Raw genomic sequence first — 20,000 nt, 5'->3', positions numbered from 1 at the left:
TGGCTCCGCGTCTAAGCCATTATTGTCGTTAGTAGGGGGCTTAGTAGGTGGTGTCCTAAGTACGTTAAATCAGAACAGGCGCCACTGAATACCACCGAAGTGACTCAGCAGCAGTGCAGGGTCTCCTCTGATGTGTGGCCTCCTGGCAACCTAACATCGATGGCTCCCTGTGGACTGCCGACACTGGAACTGCGATGGACGAACCCAGGTGTGGCCGTGTATGGGGGAATCTAAATGAGCGGCGTGGGAGTAATGCCACTGAGACGGTACAGATGATGGGGCAGCAAAAAAAAAAAAAAAAAAAAAAAAAAAAAAAAAAAAAAAGAAAAAAAGAAAAAAAAAAAGAAAGAAAAAGTATTTCCAGAGAAAATGGCAATGTTAAAGTTTACCATGGACACACACACACACACACACACACACACACACACACACACACACACGCACACGCACGCACACACACAACCGAACCCAAGGTCAAAACATAGACTCACTTTATTTACACAAGTGAGTCAAAAATAAGTAAACACATCAAAAAGCGATAAAGTAAAAGACACGCAGATGGTAAATCATCGAAACAGAACAGGAACAAAAGTCGGTCGCGCCCAGCGAACACGCGCACACATCCCTACCCCAACCCCCCACCCCCTTCACCCACAAGCGCACACACACACTCCATACACCTCTACCCCCTGGTCGGCTAAACAATACGCAACACAATTTTGACTTCTGCCTCCACCTCCCAACACTCACCCACCCCTTCTCCCCCTTCTCCCCCCCCACCCCCAAACGCATACACCGCATCTCCACACAAAAATGGAAGTCTTCTGACATCACCAGATTCCACTCGAGCAGCAGTTTCAGCTTCAGTTTCTCAAGAAGGCGTCACTGAGTTCAGACGAATCCATAAACGCTACACCACAGCAGCATAACCCAACGCACTTGTCAGGCCTTGAGTGCATGCATAAATACTTGTGTACCTGTGGAGTGGATTTCCTTTACAGAATGTTTGCAAGAGGACAACACTTTTGTTGAAATGGGTTCGTTTTCAATGTGCCAAGTGCATACTGCACACAGGACCTCGGTTTTATCGTCTCATCCAAATGACTAGGCGCTCACTTTGATTTTCCAAACTTGGGAGAAAGGGTGAGAGCGGGATTCGAACCCAGACCCTTTCGAACACTGTATTGGCAGGTAAACGTCTTGGCCATTCTGATATTGAACCACACAACCATCACCAAACAAGATCCAAGCCCTGAGCACCTTGATCTTACTGGCTCTTGGCCAGTAGGACGTTTATATCAAACTATGTCTACCAAACTCAGGTATAATGACGTTTACACTGAACTCTGTGTACTTCCAAACTCAGGTATAATGACGTTTATATTGAACTCTGTCCACTTCCGAACTCAGGTATAATGACGTTTATACTGAACTCTGTCTACCTCCAAACTCAGGTATAATGACGTTCATATTGAACTCTGTCTACCTCCAAACTCAGGTATATAGACGTTTATATTGAACTCTGTGTACCTCCAAACTCAGGTATAATGACGTTTATACTGAACTCTGTCTACCTCCAAACTCAGGTATAATAACGTTTATACTGAACTCTGTCTACCTGCAAAGTGAAGTATAATGACGTTTACACTGAACTCTGTCTACCTCCAAAGTCATGTATAATGACGTTTATACTGAACTCTATCTCCAAACTCATGTATAACGCCGTTTATACTGAACACTGTCTACCTCCAAACTCAGGTATAATGACGTTCATATTGAACTCTGTCTACCTCCAAACTGAAGTAAAAGGAAGTTTACACTGGACTCTGTCTACCTGCAAAGTGAAGTATAATGACGTTTACACTGAACTCTATCTACCTCCAAACTCATGTACAATGACGTTTATACTGAACTCTATCTACCTCCAAACTCATGTATAATGACGTTTATACTGAATTCTGTCTATCTCCAAACTCATGTATAATGACGTTTATACTGAACTCTACCTCCAAACTCATGTATAAAGCCGTTTATATTGAACTCTGTCCACCTCCAAACTCAGGCATAATGACGTTTATACTGAACTCTGTTTTACCCCCAAACTGAACAATAATGACGTTTATACTGAACTCTGTGTACCTCCAAACTCAGGTATAATGACGTTTATATTGAACTCTGTCTACCTCCAAACTCAGGTATATAGACGCTTATATTGAACTCTGTTTTACCCCCAAACTGAACAATAATGACGTTTATACTGACCTCTACCTCCAAACTGAAATATAAAGACGCTCTGAAGAGCTACTTCAAATGTACAGGCATTCACCCACGCAAGCTTGAAGCTTCTGCAGGCAACAGACCATCGCGTAGGTCGCTCATTTCCAGAGCGACAACCACCTTTGAAGAGGACCAGCGACAACAACCAGCTGACCCTGCAAGAAACAGACGTCACACAGCACCGTCCGCCACATTCCAGACAGCTGACTACCGTAGTTAACTAACACTTGCAGGCAGCTGTGTGCCTCGTGCTTTGGACTGCCCGCGGTGCGTCATCTTCGGACTACGACAGTCTACCAAGACCTACCTCCAGGTTGTACTTGGAGTTGCGCTCAATGACTTTGCCGTGTCGTTTCCACACGGTGATAGCGTGGGGGTAGGCCGTCACCACGCACTCCAGGATGGTTGTCTTCCCTTTGCTCTGGCCGATCTTCCGGTTGGGCAGGTGCACTTCCGGAGGGACTGAAAGGAAATGCAAAATGTGAAGTATTCTACCTGTTTTTCGTTGTTTCTCCCCCCCCCCCCTTTTTTTTTCCTGCTTTGTGTTCTTTGATACCCCCTTCCACCAAAAGAACTATTTTGTTGTTGTTGTTGGTGGTTGTTTTCTGGGAAAGAGATATTCATTGAGGTGACTCTTTTTGTTGTTGTTTCTGTCTATGCCTTTCTTTTTTTTTTTTTTTCTTCTTTCTTCTTTTTTTTTCCGTTTTCGTTTGATTTTCTTTTCTTTCCTTCTCTTTCGGAACTCCGTGTTTTTTGTGAGCCTACTGTTACTATCACCATAAACATCATGAACTATTATTATTATCATCATCATTAGTATTAGTATTAGCAGCAGCAGCAGCAGCAGTAGTAGTAGCAGCAGCAGCAGTAGTAGTAGTAGCAGCAGCAGCAGCAGCAGCAGTAGTAGTACTAGTAGCAGCAGCAGCAACAGCAGCAGCAGCAGTAGTAGTAGCAGCAGTAGTAGTAATAGTAGTAGTAGCAGCAGCAATAGTAGCAGCAGCAGCAGCAGTAGTAGTAGTAGCAGCAGTAGCAGTAGTAGTAGTAGTAGCAGCAGCAGCAGCAACCAGCAGTAGTAGCAGCAGCAGCAGTAGTAGTAATAGTAGTAGTAGTAGCAGCAGCAGTAGTAGTCGCAATAGTAGTAGCAGCAGCAGTAGTAGTAGTAGTAATCATTATCTGTTTTCAAACTGGCAGGTACCACAAAGTGCAACAGGCTTGAAGCGGTAGTGTTTTTTTTAGGGTGTGTGTGACCACAGTCCTGGGTTCACAATTCAACATCCAGTCTAATCGTCGCTGGCCTTTTTCTGAATTGTACTGTTCATTGTATAGAAGCGGTTCGTTACAGAAAGCATGAAGTTAATAACTCTCTCCATACAAACGGCGAAAGAGACGACGTTAACAGCGTTTCACCACCCCAATTACCACCATCAAAATATTGCAAGCAGAAGGCTCTTATACTGAAGACGTAAATGTTAACAAAGAATACCACAATTCTGACGACGGAAGCTATAGGTTGGGTCATTCAGCCACCCACTGGACATCCGAGGGGTCTGTGTAGAGGAGAAGAGAGGACTGGCCGTACTGAGTGAGTTAAACTTTGTAACTACATCACTGCGGGGACGTTAGCAAGGAAACGGCAGACCACGCGTACACACTTTCAAAGCCACTTTTTTTTTCTAACCTTGTTGACACGGACAACAAAATTAACGAAGAAGTAAAATAACACATACTAACACACCTATAAAATACGTGAAATAAACGGCCAGTTTCTTTTAATGCGCAAGCATTACTGTCAATGAAGAAAGAGAAAAGAGAGAACAGAACAGCAAAATGCAGTACAGAACTTTATTTAGAAAGGAAAAGCGGTGTGTGTGTGTGTGTGTGTGTGTGTGTGTGTGTGTGTGTGTGTGTGTGTGTGTGTGTGAGAAAGAAAGAGAGAAACAGCGAGACAAATACAAAGACAGGGACAGAGAGACAGAGAGAAAGAGTGATACAAAGAGATAAAAAGTGAGACAAAGAGAGAGAGAGAGAGAAAGACTGAGACAGAAGCACACAAAGAGACAGACACAAAGAGAGAGAGAGAGAGAGAGAGAGGGGGGGGGGAGGATGAGACAGAGATCTAGAGGCAGAGCTAAAGACAAGAGACAGAAAGGCAAACCAGACATGGAGAAGTAGTCTCAAAAACGGCAGAAAGGCAAACCAGAAACAGCCTCAAGGAAGACAGGCAAATAGTGAAACAGATCCTATGCTCACAAGGAATACAGGCAAATAGTGAAACAGATCCTATGCTCACAGAGTAGTGAATTCGCATAGATTTTCAACGGCTTGAAGAACTGTTGAGTAGACACTCACATTCCACGTAGACACGGATGCTGCGGTGAGCCGTGCGAGGACGTTGTTGTGGGCCACACACTCATACACGTCATCACAGTACCTGGTGACGTTGTGGATCACCAGCACCTCGCCCGCCTCCCCGATCTCTGCAACACGTCACCAAGAACCGCGCAACAACGCCATCAGAATCGCACAAAACGTCATCAGAATCGCGCAACTCGTCATCAGAATTGCGCAACACGTCATCAGAATCGTGGAACATGTCACGTCAACAGAACCGTGCAAACATGTCATCAAAGTCGTAACACACGCCATCAGGATCGTGGAAACACGTCATCAGAATTGTGGAACACGTCATCAGAGTTGGAGAACATGTCATAAGAACTGTGGACACGGACTGATGAAATTTTCTTTTTGGAGTGGCTTGGGTTGTATGCACATACACAAAGAATTATATCTAATTTCCTTCAAACACTGATCACAATGTTCAATTAAAACATCTTTTGGAGTACTAACCATAGTCTGAATCAAAAGTCTTCAAATACTAAATTTAAAGCAAGAAAAATTGCATTCTGTCGTTCACGTGCATGTATTACATATTTTGTTTCGTTCTGAAACATTTATTAATGTGGTCAATCGCAGAATGGATTCTTTTCCATAAAGTCAGCCTATTCATTTTTGGCGCATTTGCACAATCTCTTGTTGTTGACTTGAGTCCAATAATAAAGATGTTCAGAAGAACAAACGCTATCTTTCATTGTTTTAGCACTGATTGTATTTTGCTGAGAAATGGTGATATATATGAGATTGTGTAAATTAATGAGAAAACATCGTTATCAAACATATATCAAAACGCATAGTTAACACACACACAAAAAAAAACCCCACTACAGCTTATGAGTTTTTTTCTTCCAATTTTGAATATGCGGACATACGTATGTATGATGTCTGTCTGTCTGTCTGTCTGTCTGTATGTATGTATGTTTGTATGTGTTATTCTCTTCTACATTTATTTCGCCATCCAAACTTTGAATCACACCATCCCTGTCATTATGTATGGTAAACAATCTCCTCTTGTTAAGTTAAAAAAGAAAAAGAAAAAAAAGAAGAAAGAACAGTGTTGCTGTCATTGTATACCTGTTCATTCTTTTTTTTCCCCCTAAAAGTTAATCAATCCTAATCTATTGTAGACCGAAGTGTGCTACTGTTTTCCCCCCAGTTTTAGAATAGATATTGGATCGCAGCGCCCAAAAAAAAAAAGAAAAGAAAAAAAAAGAGAGAAAAAAAAAAGAGCCGATATTCAAGTCTATCCTCTCCCACTGGAAGTGTGCACTGGTATCGAACCACGGTGGCATCATCTGTACTCGATGCTCTTTTCTCACAGGAGCGAGTGAAGGCAAGACAGCGTTCCTGTGAAGCTGTCCTGACTGCACTGGGTAACAAGCCTAATTATCACTTACCTGTGGTGTTCCGCCCCTCACCCCTATCCACGTGTCGGTACACGCACACGCACACACACACACACACACACACACACACACACACACACACCGCAGTCACAGCTTGACTGATAACAAACAAAACAAAGCAAAACAAACTGAGCGAAACTCTACTGACATTTGTGGCACCATTACCTTCGTACTATTGGAAACCATTCCTGCTATAAACATGTCTTTTTTTTTTCCAATTTCATTATCATTATTATGATCATTATCTTATTATATTATTTTTTGATTATTATTATTATTTTTTTTATGTTTCCTCTCTTAATTTTCTGAACTGTGTTCCTTTAAGTGCAGGTTTATCACTGTATCAGGGTCACAGTATTTTGTAGTGGTTGCTATTTCTGATCGATTCAACAGGAATGTGTGATGATTATCAAACAACAAACAGGAGCAAAGTACAACACTTGTGGTTTCAAAAGCTGTTCAAATACAAATCATGCTGCACAGAGACCACACAGCTGACCGGAAAGGTGGTATTTCAGGGCTCATATGATGATGATTTGGATACTTACATAGCGCCCGTCTTCGGTCGAAAACCCAGCTTTAAGTGCTTTGCAAACTCGAGGCCGTTTGCACAACAGGCTGCCCGCCTGGGTAGAGCCGACTGACAGCTGTCCCTGGGCGCTCATCATTCGTTTCCCGTTTCATTCAATCAGGTTTCAGTCACGCACACAAAATACTCATACAGGCATGTAACATTTCGCGTGTATGACTGTTTCGTTCCTTTATCCCATCATCTAGCCAGCCATGATGGGTAACTTCTTGTTTCCATAAACCACCGAACGCTAACATGGATTGCAGGACCTTTAACGTGCGTATTTGATCCTCTGCGTGCTTACAGACATGAAAATGGTTCAGGCACTAGCAGGTCTGCACATATGTTGACCTGGGAGATCGGAAAAATCTCCACCTTTCACCCACCAGGCACCATTACCGAGATTCGAACCCGGGACCCTCAGATTGAAAGTCCAAGGCTTTAACACTCGGCTATTGCGCCCGTCAATATGCTGCTGTTCTCTGCCAAAAGCAGTACCATTTTTTGAAAAAGAAAAAAAAAGAAAAAGAAAAAAAAGCACATTGGCTGTAAATCTCTATCAAGACAGGTTTTCCTTTATTTTCCAGCCCACTTTCGTCAAATGGGTAAGTAAAACTATTTGTTTTCAATGACATATTCTCCATGCTCACATTCAAGTCACTGTGACGATAAAAAACATGCACATCGTCAAAAAAAGAAAAGAAAAAAAAAGAAGAAAAAAAAAAGAAAAAAAGAAAAAGAAAAAGAAAAAAAGAAGAAAAAACAACAACAAAACAACAGAAGGCACAATGAATTGCTTTATGGCATTTGCATTGTGCAGTGTACTACTATTATTATTTCGATCTTATAACAAAACACAAATTATTCATTCCAATCAAATTAATATCCGTCCACAACTTAAGCTCGCGTCGATGATCGCATCCCTCCCTTTCCTTCCCTGCCTCCCCCCTCCCTCTCTTTCTCTTCTACCTTCCCCTCCCCCCCTCTCTTTTTCTTCTTCCTTCCCCTCCTTCCCTCTCTCTCTCTCTCTCTCTCTCTTTTTATCCCTCCTGCTCCCTTCCCCTCTCTTTCCTTCTGACTCTACCACTACCCCCCCCCCCCGGCCCCCCCTGTTGTCTTCTTCCCCCGTCCCTCCTCTCCTTCCCTTTCTCTCCTTCCCCACCCCCTCTCTTTCTCTTCTTTATCTCTCCCTCTCTTTCTCTCCTTCCCCATCCCCTCTCTTTCTCTTCTTTATCTCTCCCTCTCTTTCTCTTCTTCCCCATCCCCCTCTCTTTCTCTTCTTTATCTCTCCCTCTCTTTCTCTTCTTCCCCATCCCCTCTCTTTCTCTTCTTTATCTCTCCCACTCTTTCTCTTCTTCCCCATCCCCCCTCTCTTTCTCTTCTTTATCTCTCCCACTCTTTCTCTTCTTCCCCATCCCCCTCTCTTTCTCTTCTTTATCTCTCCCTCTCTTTCTCTTCTTCCCCATCCCCCTCTCTGTCTCTCCTTTATCTCTCCCTCTCTTTCTCTTCTTCCCCATCCCCCTCTCTTTCTCTTCTTTATCTCTCCCTCTCTTTCTCTCCTTCCCCAACCCCCTCTCTTTCTCTTCTTCCCCCACTCCCCCCTCTCTTTCTCTCCTTCCCCACCCCCTCTCTTTCTCTCCTTCCCCCACCCTCCTCTCTTTCTCTTCTTCCCCCACTCCCCCCTCTCTTTCTCTCCTTCCCCACCCCCTCTCTTTCTCTCCTTCCCCACCCCCCTCTCTTTCTCTCCTTCCCCATCCCCTCTCTTTCTCTCCTTCCCCACCCCCCTCTCTTTCTCTTTTTCCCCACCCCCTCTCTTTCTCCCCTTCCCCACCCCCTCTCTCTCCCCTTCCCCACCTCCTTCTCTTTCTCTCCTTCCCCCACCCCCTCTCTTTCTCTTCTTCCCCCACTCCCCCCTCTCTTTCTCTCCTTCCCCCACTCCCCCCTCTCTTTCTCTCCTTCCCCACCCCTCTCTCTTTCTCTCCTTCCCCATCCCCCTCTCTTTCTCTTTACCCCACCCCCTCTCTTTCTCTTATCTCTCCCTCCCTCTCTTTCTCTTCTTCCCCCACTCCCCCCTCTCTTTCTCTCCTTCCCCATCCCCCTCTCTTTCTTTTCCCCCCACCCCCTCTCTTTCTCTTTTTCCCCATCCCCCTCTCTTTCTCTCCTTCCCCACCCCCTCTCTTTCTCTTCTTCCCCCACTCCCCCCTCTCTTTCTCTCCTTCCACCATCCCTTCTCTTTCTCTCCTTCCCCCACCCCCTCTCTTTCTCTCCTTCTCCATCCCCCTCTCTTTCTCTCCTTCCCCACCCCCTCTCTCTCCCCTTCCCCACCCCCTCTCTTTCTCTCCTTCCCCACCCCTCTCTTTCTCTCCTTCCCCACCCCCCTCTCTTTCTCTCCTTCCCCACCCCCTCTCTTTCTCTCATTCCCCACCCCTCTCTTTCTCTCCTTCCCCACCCCCCTCTCTTTCTCTCCTTCCCCACCCCCTCTCTTTCTCTCCTTCCCCATCCCCCTCTCTTTCTCTCCTTCCCCACCACCCTCTCTCTCCCCTTCCCCACCTCCTCTTTCTCTCATTCCCCACCCTCCTCTCTTTCTCTTTTTTCCCCACCCCCCTCTCTTTCTCTTCTTCTTCTATCACTACCTCTCCCTCTATTTCTCCTCTTCCTCCACCTCCATCAGACTCTTCCCTCTCTCATCTTCCACCATCCCTCCCCCTTCTTTTCCCCTTCCCTCCCTCTCTTTCTCATCTTTCTCCCTCCATCCACCTTCACCCCCCTCCATCCCTCTCTTTCTCTTCTTCTTCCATCTCTAACCCTCTTCTTCCCTCCCTCTCTTTCTCTTCACCCTCCCTTCCCCCTGCCCCCCCCCTCTCTTCTTCTTCCATCACTCTCCCTTCCTCCCTCTCTTTCTCTTCTTCCTCCATCTTCCCCTCCCTCCCTCTCCCCTTTTTCTCTGGAGCATGGAACGGAGTCCTAGTGGCAGCGTGAGCTAGCGTCCATGGGCCCCAGTTCCAAAGTACAGGCCAGGATTTTTTTCTTTCTCCCTCCCACTAGCTCACTCCGGACGATGGAACGCAAAGGCGGTTTCGACAATTTTTTTTTTTTTTTTTTTTTTGCTGCCCCATCATCTGCACCGTTTCAGTGGCATTACTCCCACGCCGCTCATTTAGATTCCCCAATACACGGCCACACCCGGGTTTCGTCCGTCGCAGTTCCAGCGTCGGCAGTCCACAGGGAACCATCGATGTTAGGTCGCCAGGAGGCCACACACCAGAGGAGACCCTGCACTGCTGCTGAGTCACTTCGGTGGTGTTCAGTGGTGCCTGTTCTGATTTTACGTACTTAGGACACCACCTACTAAGTCCCCTACTAACGACAATAATGACTTTTTTTACCCCCCACGTTTTCCTTAGCACGTGTTCCTTAGCATAACAATCAAAGCTACACCGGGCATTGCGAACGTGTCAAGGGTCGAATGGAAAGTTTCTTCATGAGATTCCGTAACAACACACTCCACAGCGGCCCAGCGAGTTCAGGACCCAACAGGACAAGCTAATCTGCATACGTATCGAAAATGGCGTCGCAGGCGATACAAAGTGAAAATTTCTGGAGCAAACTGGATCACGACAGCGGCTTTTGCCGCTGCTGAAGTGACTGAAATGCTTCATACAGAAGGTTTCGACATCAACGAGGATGATGAAGACGTTCAATAAAGTCTCTGCAGTGAATAAAGCTACCAGCAAAAAAGGTACTGATAGTGACTCAGCTTCTGAGAGTAGTGAAGAGGGAGGGGGGTTGGAGGGGGGGGGGGGAGCGGCGTTCACACGATGTGAGGAGAGAGGGGTCAGTAGGCCAATTACAGTGTATTTTCATTCAGTTACTTTATGTTTTGTATTTTTTTTGTGATTGTTTTTCCTGACCCTAACAAATGGGTCGTGTGCAGTCGTGGTCTGGGTGTCTGACACTCACAATAACAACACCACCACACCGCACAACACAACACATTCTGTCAGAACAACAACACAACACAGCACAACACATTCTGTCAGAACAACAACACAACACAGCACAACACATTCTGTCAGTACAACAACACAACACAGCACAACACATTTTGTCAGAACAACAACACAACACAGCACAACACATTCTGTCAGTACAACAACACAACACAGCACAACACATTTTGTCAGAACACCACCACAGCACAACACAGCACATTCTGTCAGAACAACAACACAGCACAATACATTCTGTACAAAACAACAACTACTCAGCACCACACAGCACAACACATTCTGTCAGAACAACAACACAACACAGCACAACACATTCTGTCAGAACAACAACACAGCACAACACATTCTGTCAGAACAACAACACAGCACAACACATTCTGTCAGAACAACAACACAACACAGCACAACACATTCTGTCAGAACAACAACACAACACAGCACAACACATTTTGTCAGAACAACAACACAACACAACACATTCTGTCAGAACAACAACACAGCACAACACATTTTGTCAGAACAACAACACAGCACAACACATTTTGTCAGAACAACAACACAGCACAACACAACACATTTTGTCAGAACAACAACACAACACAACACAACACATTTTGTCAGAACAACAACACAACACATTTTGTCAGAACAACAACACAGCACAACACACCACATTTTATCAGAACAACAACACAACACGACATGCCACATTTTATGACAGCAACAACACAACACGGCATGCCACATTTTATCAGAACAACAACACAACACAGCACAACACATTTTGTCAGAACAGCAACACAGCACGACACGCCACATTTTATCAGAACAACAACACAACACGGCATGCCACATTTTATCAGAACAACAACACAACACGGCATGCCACATTTTATCAGAACAACAACACAACACAGCACAACACATTTTGTCAGAACAGCAACACAGCACGACGCGCCACATTTTATCAGAACAACAACACAACACGGCATGCCACATTTTATCAGAACAACAACACAACACAGCACAACACACTATGTCAGAACAATAACACACCACAACAAAACAACACAGCACACAACACAACACATTTGGTCACAACAACACACCACACCACATTTTGTCATAACAACAACACAACACAGCACAACACATTCTGTCAGAACAAAAACACGGCTCAACACAGCACAAGACATACTATCAGAACAACACCACAGCACCACACCACACCACACCACATAACACATTTTGTCAGAACAACAACACACCTTAACACATCACAACACAACACATTCTGTCAGAACAAAAACACAGCTCAATAACACAGCACAGCACATACTGTCAGAACAAAAATACAGCACAACAACACAACACAACACACTTTGTCAGAACAAAAACAGCACAACAACACCAACACATTTTGTCAGAACAAAAACACAGCACAAGAACACAACACATTTTGTCAGAACCAAAACACAGCACAACAACACAACACATACTGTCAGAACAACAGCACAACAACACAAAACACAGCACAACACCACCACACATTCTGTCACAACCACCACCACCACCACCACCTAGAGGTAACGCGTTCGCCTAGGAAGCGACAGAATCTGAACGCGCTGTTCGAATCACTGCTCAGCCGCCGATATTTTCTCCCCCTCCACTAGACCTTGAGTGGTAGTCTGGACGCTAACCATTCGGATGAGACGAGATCCCTTAGCGCACTTAGCGCACGTAAAAGAACCCACGGCGACAAAAGGGTTGTTCCTGGGAAATTCTGTAAAACAATCCACTTCGATAGGAAAAAACAAATAAATCTGCACGCAGGAAATAATACAAAAAAAAAAAAAGAAAAAAAAAGGTGGCGCTGTAGTATAGCGACGCGCTTTCCCTGGGGGACAGCAGCCCGAATTTCACACACAGAGAAATCTGTTGTGATAAAAAGAGAATACAAATACCACCACTACAACCCACGTTTCTTGCGTCTGGCGGCGTCCATGGCCCTGTCCTCGTCCTGCATGAGCCCCGTGGGCAGGCGGAACCAGGTGACGGTGGGCAGGGGCACCCCAGTCACGTTGCACACCAGCTCCACCGTCTCCCCCTCCCTCACCACCACCGTCAGGGAGCTCGACAGGTACTCGATGATCTGCGGCGGCTCTGAGGTCACAGTAAAACAGACAACAGTTACAGATAGTGCGGTAAAAACAACAACAACAAAAAAACAACCAATAAACACACACACACACACACAGACACAGACACACACAACAACAAAATAAAAACAAACAAACAAACAAACTCCCCCCGCCCCCCAACACTATTAAATAAACTAGAGAGTTCGACAGGTACCCGATGATCATGGGATGTTCTGAGATCACAACAGACACACAACAGTTATGGACAGTGCGGTTTGAAAAACACAAACAAACAAAGTAACAAAGCAACAACAACAAAAAAAACCAACAACAAAAAACACTCTCTCCCCAACCTCCCCCCCACTCCCCCCCTCCCCCCCACAAAGAAAGAAAGAAAGAAAAACAACAACCAAAAAACCAACACCAACAATAGTTACGGACAGGACGGTTTGAAAACAAACAAACAAACAAACAAAACAACAACAAAAATAATAAACACACCAGTGACTGAACAATGCAGAGCTCGACAGGTACTCGATGATGTGGGCCGACTCTGATGTCACAACACACAGACACGCGGCAGTTACGGTCAGTGCGCTTGGAAAGAAAAAAACCACCACCACCAAACAGACAAGAGAGGCAAGGCCTTCAAGACTCACTTGTGATACACTTAAAAAAAAAAAAAAAAAAAAAAAAAAAAAAAAATTCCAAGCTTTTTATGTATTGAGTATAATTTCAAAATGTAATGTTTAAGATGAGAAAGATCAGTTTAAAGCGAATTAAGTCCCCCTAGCATTAATTACAGAGTAATTTCCCTTTTTTTACTATCTGCACCAAAACGTTTGCAAAATAAATAAAACTTCCATGCTTAGCAAAAGAAGTTCCTGTTTGAACAAAAAATGATAATAATGACTGCTCTTGTTGTTGGGTCAGAATATCAGATCAAAGTGCCAAGTTTAGAGAATACAAAAAATATAAATATAACAGTAAATGCAGTTTGCATATAATTAGGCTTCATTTTTTATTTTTTTGTGCCCATCCCTAAGGTGCAATATTGTTTTAAACAAGATGACTGGAAAGAACTGAATTTTTCCCATTTTTATGCCTAATTTGGTGTCAACTGACAAAGTATGTGCAGAGAAAATGCCAATGTTAAAGTTTACCACGGACACACGGACACACACAGACACACACACACACAAAACCGAACACCGGGTTAAAACATAGACTCACTTTGTTTACACAAGTGAGTCAAAAGCCACACACACAAAGAACCCCCCCCCCCCAAAAAAAAAAAAAAAAAAAAAAACCACACCAAAAAACAAAAAAACAACAACAACAAAAAACAAACAAAAAAAAACCAACAAAAAAAACAGTGACTGAGCTATGGGGAGCTCGACAGGTACTCTATGATCTGGGGCGACTCTGAGGTTAAAACATTCAAACAAACAACAGTTACGAACAGTGTAGTTTCAGGTAAAGGGGACTGAACTCAACCGGTACTCGATGACCTGGGGCCGTTCTGAGGTGAAACAAACAAACAAACAAATAACCCCCCCCCCCCAAACCCCCCCCCCCTCCCCCCCCCCCCCAAAAAAAAACAAAAAACCCAAACAAACAAAAACCCCCCAACAACAACCCCCTTAAAACAATAACAACAAAAAACACACAACAAACCCAAACAGTGACTGAATCATGAAGAACTTGACAAGTAGAGTGGAGTGATGGCCGAGAGGTAACGCGTCCGCCTACGAAGCGAGAGAATCTGAGCGCGCCGGTTCGAATCACGGCTCAGCTGCCGATATTTTCTCCCCCTCCACTAGACCTTGAGTGGTGGTCTGGACGCTAGTCATTCGGATGAGACGATAAACCGAGGTCCCGTGTGCAGCATGCACTTAGCGCACGTAAAAGAACCCACGGCAAACAAAAGGGTTGTTCCTGGTAAAATCCTGCAGAAAAATTCACTTCGATAGGAAAAACAAATAAAATTAAAAAGAATGCATGCAGGAAAAAAACAACAACAAAAATATGGATGGCGCTGTAGTGTAGCGACGCGCTCTCCCTGGAGAGAGCAGCCCGAATTTCACACAGAGAAATCTGTTGTGATAAAAAGAAATACAAAATACAAAATACAAAGTACTCGATAATATGGGACGACTCTGAGTTAAAAGAAACAACACCAACAACATACAAAGAAACAACAGTTACGAACAGTGCAGTTTGAAACAAAGGTGACTGATCCAGATAGCTCGACAGGTACTCCGTGATCTGGGACGGCTCTGAGGTTAAAACAAAAATGAACAAGAGTACCAGAGCAAGTGAACAGGAAGCTTGGCAGGTACTCCATGATCCTGGGTGACTCTTCAGTAAATAACAAACAAACACAAACTCAGAAACAAACATCAGACACGGACGGTTCCCAAAGGCCAACCAGCCCCCAAGGCTGCAGCACTAACAGCCAGTGCAACTTTGCCTCCTAGTTTGAGATTTATAGTCCTTCACAAAAGACTAAGCTGTAAATGATTTCCCAATGCAATAGAGAAACCATTGAGAATATAGTTCTCACTGTGCTGTTGGCCCAAGTAATACAATGATACATGATAATAGGAACGTATTTGGGGTTTTATTTTTGGGTGTTATTGTTGTGAACCGTGAATAACAGAAATATGATACGATGACATTTGTTTGGTTTGTGTACAACAAGGCAGTTTCAAATCTACGATCCCGAACATTCCGTCGAGTTACAACATCATTCTCAAAGCTTCGCCCATTCTATACTTTCTCCAGTTACGAATTCTTCCAGCACAAATAATAGGAGCTTGGCAGACAGTACGAACATTACCTACTTGTCACTATCGAGTTAATTGTAATTGCTCCCATTTCATAAAGAAAGACGGAGAGAATAGCTACATTTCACTACTGGCAATGGTAATAGTTACCCTTTTTCGCTTTACTGAACAGCGTCGGGATTGGTGACCTTTTTCTGTCACAATAACAAATACCGCGAGCTTTATTTTTGTCGCATTTTTGCAGTCTTTGAGTAGGGGGCAACTGAGGAGGAAGGAGGGGAGGGGGTGAGGGGAGGCACACAAAAGAAAATGATAGCTTACCGCAATATCAAGAACAAAAATCGAAAAAGTCAACAGAAGCAATGAGAATTCAGGTTTCGTGCCAGTAGCAAAGTTTGTATCTTCAGGAGACTGCGACAACGCGCATAATCCGATAGCGGCGCCATGGATAGCCCGCGGTAGAATTCCACCAGAGAAACAGCCTCATCAACTGAAACTCTCTGATGATGGGTCCTAAATACTGTTAGGTTCAATCACTCTCTCTCTCTTTCTCCTACACACACACACACACACACACACACACACACACACACACACACACACACACACACACACACACACACACACACACACACACTCACATGGGGCGATTCCAGACAAAACATCAGGAATGCAAAACAAAAATCCAAAGTTCATCGCTTCCAGCAGAAAATGCCAGAGGCCACCATTTTTTTTGCAGTCCCGTAGCCTCTACATCTATTATTCCGTGGGCGATATTGTACTTTGTACACCAGTTTCACTGTAATTGCATGACGTAATGTCCCCTGTTGCGGTAGCTAATGAGCGTTAATAACGCACACAAGAACTGCTGAACGATTACCAAGCCATTCTGGGGATGGGGTGGGGGTAGGGGTAGGGGTAGGGGTAGGGGTGGGGTCTTTCCTCATTGCTGTCTCGATAATCGTTCATAACAACACGAATGTCGAAGTTATTTGACACACCCAAATGTATTGTTGTCATTTTACCGCCTCCAAACGAGACACGTGGAATACTGGATGACTTCTGTCTTCAGCTTCTTCGATCGTGGCTTGTGACTTCGTCTTCGACCTGTTTCCTTCCGCGATTGACGATCTTCTTCCTCTGCCTTTCTTTCTTTCTTTCTTTCGTGTTGCGTTGCGTTGCGTTGTGCTATGCTGTCTTGTGCTGTGTCGTGTTGTCTTGTGCTGTGCTGTCTTGTGCTGTCTTGTGCTGTGTCGTGTCGTGCTGTGCTGTGTTGTGTTGTGCTATGCTGTCTTGTGCTGTGCTGTGCTGTCTTGTGTTGCGTTGTGCTGTCTTCTGCTGTGTTGTCTTGTGCTGTGTCGTGTTGTCTTGTGCTGTGCTGTGTCTTGTCTTGTGCTGTGCTATGCTGTGCTGTGCTGTCTTGTGCTGTGTCGTGTCGTGCTGTGCTGTGTTATGTTGTGCTGCGCTGTGTTGTGCTGTGTCATGTCGTGCTGTGTTGTGTTGTGCTGTGCTGTGTTATGTGTGCTGTGTTGTGCTGTGTTATGTTGTGTTGTCATGTGTTGTGCTGCGCTGTGTTGTCTTGTGCTGTGCTGTCTTGTGCTGTGCTATGCTGTGCTGTGCTGTCTTGTGCTGTGTCGTGTCGTGCTGTGCTGTGCTGTGTTATGTTGTGCTGCGCCGTGTTGTGCTGTGTTATGTGTGCTGTGTTGTGCTGTGTTATGTTGTGTTGTCATGTGTTGTGCTGCGCTGTGTTGTGTTCTCCTGTGCTGTGCTGTGTTGTGTTGTGCTATTTTGTGCTGTGCTGTCTAATGTTGTGCTGTGTTGTGCTGTGTTGTGTTGTGTTGTGCTGTGTTGTGCTGTGTTGTGTTGTGTTGTGCTGTGTTGTGCTGTGTTGTGTTGTGCTGTGTTGTATTGTGCTGCGTTGTGTTGTGCTGTTTTGTGCTGTGCCGTCTAGTGTTGTGCTGTGTTGTGCTGTCTTGTCACACTTTTCTCTCTGAGCAGGCAGTGAAGACGGAGCTGGCCTGTGAGACCGTGACATACACTGTGTGTTGTTGAGAGTGCGGCTCTCTTGCTCTCTTCCTCATATTCACCAACGCCAGGTTAACTCACTCAATACGACCAGTGCTCTCTTCTCCTTTACACAGACCCCTCGGATGTCCAGTGGGTGTCTGAATGACCCAACCTTTAGCTTCCGTCGCCAGAATTGTGGTATTCTTTGTCAACATTCACGTCTTCAGTATAAGAGCCTTCCGCTTGCAATATTTTGATGATGGTAATTGGGGTGAAACGCTGTTGACGTTGTCTCTTTCGCCGTTCGTATGGAAAGAGTTAATAATCATAATGATAATAACAATAATAATGATAACATGGAGGCTTACATGGCGCGGTTCCCCGCTTTCAAGAGCAGGCTCACCGCGCTTTACAGTACAAAAAAAGAGAGAGATGTGTAACATTCCAAAGGAATAATAATAAAAATGAGATAAAACGATTCACACCCACATATCATTCACTGAAAAAAAAAAAAAAATCCTAACAGCGCCGTGTTTGCCTGGCGTTAAGAATATTACTAAGTCTTACGAAACGGAGTAGAACAGAAGAAAACCATCAGCGATAAACCTTAGCTTATCACTGCTAAGATTGCTTATACAACCCAGCCAAAGCCTTGACTTACTTTCCTATTTACAGCTCAGTTAAAACAGTATTTTGTCGTTTTCTTCGGCGTTCGTAGGCTGAAATTTCCACATACACTTCCAGATACACGAGTGTTTCTTTCGTGTTGGATCGATTTCACCCAGCCGTTAACCCATTGACTGCTGTGCCTTGCTGAAATGAGGTCGGCAAACAGGCATGAATTTCAAGTGGTGCAGTTTTATACCCTGTTAGTCGTTAGCGGCGTGACTGATTTTGTCAAACCAAAATGTAAAGCCATCCCAACAGGAAAAAACCCAAATAAAGATCGACAACCAGCATCATGACCAGAAAGTCTTTCTCAGTGATCTCAGTGAGGTGACGGCCCTTCAGTGACGAGCAAACTCGTCGACAGCCGTCAACAGGTTAAACCAGACGACGGATTCCGCTTTCTTGAGTGAGCGAAATCAAGAAGACTGCTGGACCAAAAAAAAACACAACCCCCCCAAAAAAAACAAACAAACAAAAACAACAACAACAAACAAAACAACAACAAAATCCCTTACAAAAAAAAGAAGAAAAGATAATCAACTGGGATCAAGTGCATTTTTTGTTCTTTATTTTCATTTTGTTATTTTCTATTTACTAAACTATACTTGTACCAGAGCAAGATCAACAAAAACCGTATAATTATGATCTAAGATGTTTTAGTAATAAAATTGAAACATAGATAAGACATGTACAACAGAGGAGGAATAATTGATCGGACAAGCTTTGTTTATAATGACTTTTTTGCCGGATGGTTTCCATAAAAACCCTGTTTTTGAATACAAACTGACGTCAGTCATAATGTTCGCTACACATTCTGCGATATTATTATGATAGTGATATCGCTATAATCTCTATCTTGCACCTCAGTGCATAGCTTTATTCTACTGTCGTGTGACAGGGAACTCGGCATACACCACACCTTGAGAACTGTCCCCGATGTTTATATATTATGTATATCGGTCTTCATTTGGTATGGGCGACTTTTTACCAGCACCTCATCTTTCTGTCCCTTTTTTTGTTTTGTTTTCATTTTGTACATGTTTTTTTCTTCTTCTGACATTTCTGTGTATGTATATATGCATAAATGTATGTGTGTGCGCGCGCGCGCGTGCACGTGTGTGTGTGTGTGTGTGTGTGTGTGTGTGTGTGTGCAAGCGCGCGCGCGTACGCGTGTCTGTATTATTTGTATTTGTATTTTTTTTATTTTTTTATTTTTATTTATCACAACAAATTTCTCTGTGAAATTCGGGCTGCTCTCCTCAGGGAGAGCGCGTCGCTATACTACAGCGCCACCCATTTTTTTGATATTTTTTTCCTGCGTGCAGTTTTATTTGTGTTTTCCTATTATGATTTGAACTGTGAATTTAGAAGTAAAAACAAACAAAGAAAAAAAACCAAAACAAAACAAAAAAACCCCACGAACCAAGTGAGACGTGTGTTACACGAAAATGTCGGTTACACAATTTTAAAAACTTTTTTTTCCCCATCATTCTTTAATATATATATATTTTTTTTCCATAATTATTATTTTTTATAACAAATCATGGCCATTTTCGCCAACTATTATAGCCCCGCTTTGCTTGACTGTTCTTTCTGTGAAGAGCAGTTCACTTCGATGCCCCACATGTAATGGGTTAACAACAAGGCTTCATGTCGACACTCAACCCCACCCCAGAGAGAGAGAGAGAGAGAATGAGTTTCAGTTTCAGTTTCAGTAGCTCAAGGAGGCGTCACTG

At 44.0% G+C, this 20,000-nt stretch overlaps 1 pseudogene; it reads right to left on the bottom strand.

Annotated features, from left to right (window-relative positions):
- Window positions 1-20,000, bottom strand: part of LOC143282296 (limbic system-associated membrane protein-like) — a 136,245-nt pseudogene that overhangs the window by 8,985 nt on the left and 107,260 nt on the right.

This window comes from Babylonia areolata, chromosome 5 (genome assembly GCF_041734735.1).
Source record: "Babylonia areolata isolate BAREFJ2019XMU chromosome 5, ASM4173473v1, whole genome shotgun sequence".
Classification (NCBI taxonomy): Eukaryota; Metazoa; Mollusca; class Gastropoda; order Neogastropoda; family Buccinidae; genus Babylonia; species Babylonia areolata.
The sequence above is the reverse complement of the archived record's forward strand: the minus strand, read 5'-3'. Positions and strand labels throughout refer to the sequence as shown.